Source organism: Fukomys damarensis, unplaced genomic scaffold (genome assembly GCF_012274545.1).
Source record: "Fukomys damarensis isolate Sample0158 unplaced genomic scaffold, DMR_v1.0_HiC HiC_scaffold_19, whole genome shotgun sequence".
Taxonomy (NCBI): Eukaryota; Metazoa; Chordata; class Mammalia; order Rodentia; family Bathyergidae; genus Fukomys; species Fukomys damarensis.
Genome location: NW_022900931.1, coordinates 28943256 through 28945954, shown reverse-complemented (window position 1 = coordinate 28945954; position 2699 = coordinate 28943256). Strand labels below are relative to the sequence as shown.

At 49.6% G+C, this 2699-nt stretch overlaps 1 pseudogene; it reads left to right on the top strand.

Moving 5' to 3' along the window:
• The first annotated feature begins 686 nt into the window (after positions 1–686).
• On the top strand, positions 687–2699 carry LOC104853634 (annotated as a pseudogene).

The following is a 2699-nucleotide window of genomic DNA, read 5'->3' as shown; positions in this document are numbered from 1 at the left end:
GACATTGTGGAAATACCAAATAATTTCTCTGTTATGAGAAACAACATAAATAAAAATCTAAATGTATAACAGAAAATGTGAAATAGGAAGAAAAGGTGCAAAGGGGAAGGGAAAGTGGGAGAGGTTGGGGAAAGGAAAGAAGGGAATGGAATTAATATGAGAAAAGGAAAAAATGGAAACAAGGTCTTTGTAAATAGGGAGGGGTTGAGGTGTTGAAGGATGGCAGGGGAATGGGGAAAAAATAAGAACCAGGATAGATTATGTAAAGGTACCAATCTCCAATGTCATTATATTGTTTACCTAATACATACCAATAAAAGTAGTTTTAAAAAATAAAAAATGAAAGTCCCAATCAAAAAAATGAGTAACTGAAATTAATAGAAATGTTACAAAAGAGGTACAATGGCCAATAAACACATTTAAAAATTCAGTATCTTTGGCCATGAGACAAATGCAAATTAAAACAACACTGAAGGCGGTGACTTCAGCTGCCTCGGGTGGCCTGGGCCACAACCTGGCCCGGGCTTCAGCATGTCACTCCAGTGGGGCACTGATGAAGTGTTAGAGCACTTTGGCCTATGCTGGGAACTCCTAGGCCTGAGGGCCAGCTGGGCTGCTGCCCTGACTCAATTGCCTGAAGTGCCTGCCCCAGCTCACATGACCCCAACAGCACAGGAGGTTGCAGCATGGTAGGCAGAGGCACAGTGGTGGGATATCCTGTGTGCAAGCAGAAGTGTTCCACCAAAGATCTGAGAACTACTTCATGCCAGAAGGCCACCTCAGCTGCCCAGCACATGAACCAGTGCTACACCACTGCAAAGATGCCACCACCAGCTACTGTGTGGAGTGTTCTAAGCCACTACGTAAGGCCTACTAGTGGATGAAGTACACTGAGATTCCACTGTATACTGTGTACTCCCTTGGGCCAGGCAAGTCTCAGGATGGTTAATGCACTGCCTACTGCAATGTGAACAACAGTGAACATCTCGTGCTGTTCTGTAGAGCTGTGACCCTCACCTGTCAGGACTGCTAGTGCAACACCCACAAGATCTTGGAACCAGCACAAAGTCCTGGCCTTGGGGACAGACGTACCATTCTACAGAAGAGCACCGAGGAGGTTTGCAGCTCCACTTGCAATGTGTTTGATATGCAGAAGCGTGTGCAGGTAAATGTAAAGATGGGCATCTTGCAGATCATGAAGGAGCTGAACAAACAGAGCTATGTGCTGGTCAGCAATGCCCAGAAGGCAGATGAGGGGCTGCAGAGTACCTGGAACAGCAGCACTGGGCCTTGACGAAGATCCAGAAGCATTAGGCACACTTTGCCTCTTGGGTTCTGGAGAGTGACAACACAACTTTCTAAGAGTTAATATACTTCCAGCTGCACTAAGCCCTCAAGATAATTGTGGATATGGAGCCACATGGTGAGAGTTTCAGTGGGACTTCAATGCCTGGACCAAGAGTGCCAAAGCTTTCAGCAAGATTGTGGCTGAGCAGCCTGGTACCAACTCCATAGGCCCTACAACCATAGCTTCCCTAAGAGCCCCAGGGCCTCTAAGCAAGGAGGGTTCTGGCAGTAGCTGGCCCATGGAGATATAGATATAGGATCCACGGCTTTGGATCAGATGACCCCTACTCTGGTGCAGACCCTGCATCAAGTGGCTCTGCTCTGGTGAGGACAAGGTGAGTAGCCTCGGGGGCAAGATGTCGTAGGTGGGCGTCAAATACCTAGACCTGGACTCTAGTAGCCAGCCAGCCATGTCTTTAAGGTCTTTCCAGGCAGCATCACTGAAAACTACCATCTCACTGTTACTGAGAATGATGCTATTGCCACAGCTCCTGATCAGCCTGGGACTATGCTCTCCAGAAGCACCCAGGGTACCTGGTGCCTCACATCTCTCTCCCCCAAAGAGAAGGGGACACAGGCCATCATTCAGCCTGCTGCCTGTGCTGATGGCTCTGACCAGGGCCCTGGCACTATGGGCCCCTGCCTGGCCTCTCCTAGTGGCAATAGCTCAGGCCTGGAGATGGTGGCTCCTGAGAGCACCTCAGTCCCAGATGATAGCCCAGACAACTTGGATTTTAGAATCATTACATGCCATGTTTGCCAGAGGTGACCTGGTCATGTGCAACTAGTGTGAGTTCTGCTTCCACCTGGATTGCCATCTGCCTGCCTTGCAGGATGTACCAGGGGAGGAATGGAGCTGCTCACTCTGCTACATGCTCCCCAACTTGAAAAAGGAGTACAGCAGCCTTAGCATGAATGGTGTTGACAACTCTGGTGTGGTGGCCAAGCTCTCACCAACCAGTCAGCAGAAATGTGAATGTGTCCTGCTGGCGCATTCTGCCATAAACCCACAGCCCCCCACACCAGCTGGCCACTGACTCTACTTTCTCCCTGGTCTGCCTGGACCTGACCCTAATCTGTGCCTTCCTCCAGGAAAAGCTGTCACCCCCTTACACCTTCCCCCAGGAGTTTGCCCAGAATGTAAGCCACATGTTCAAGCAGTTTAACAAGGTGACTGAGGACAAGGCAGATATATAGTCCATCATCAGACTGTGGTGCTTCAAGACATGCATGAATGGGACCTTCAGTAGCACTAAGTTCTCTGCTGTGCTGGTGAAGCCCCCACTACCAGCTTGCCCAGTCCTGTTCTACATTCCCAGGAGCTGTCTGGTGGCCCTGGCAATGGTCCCTGA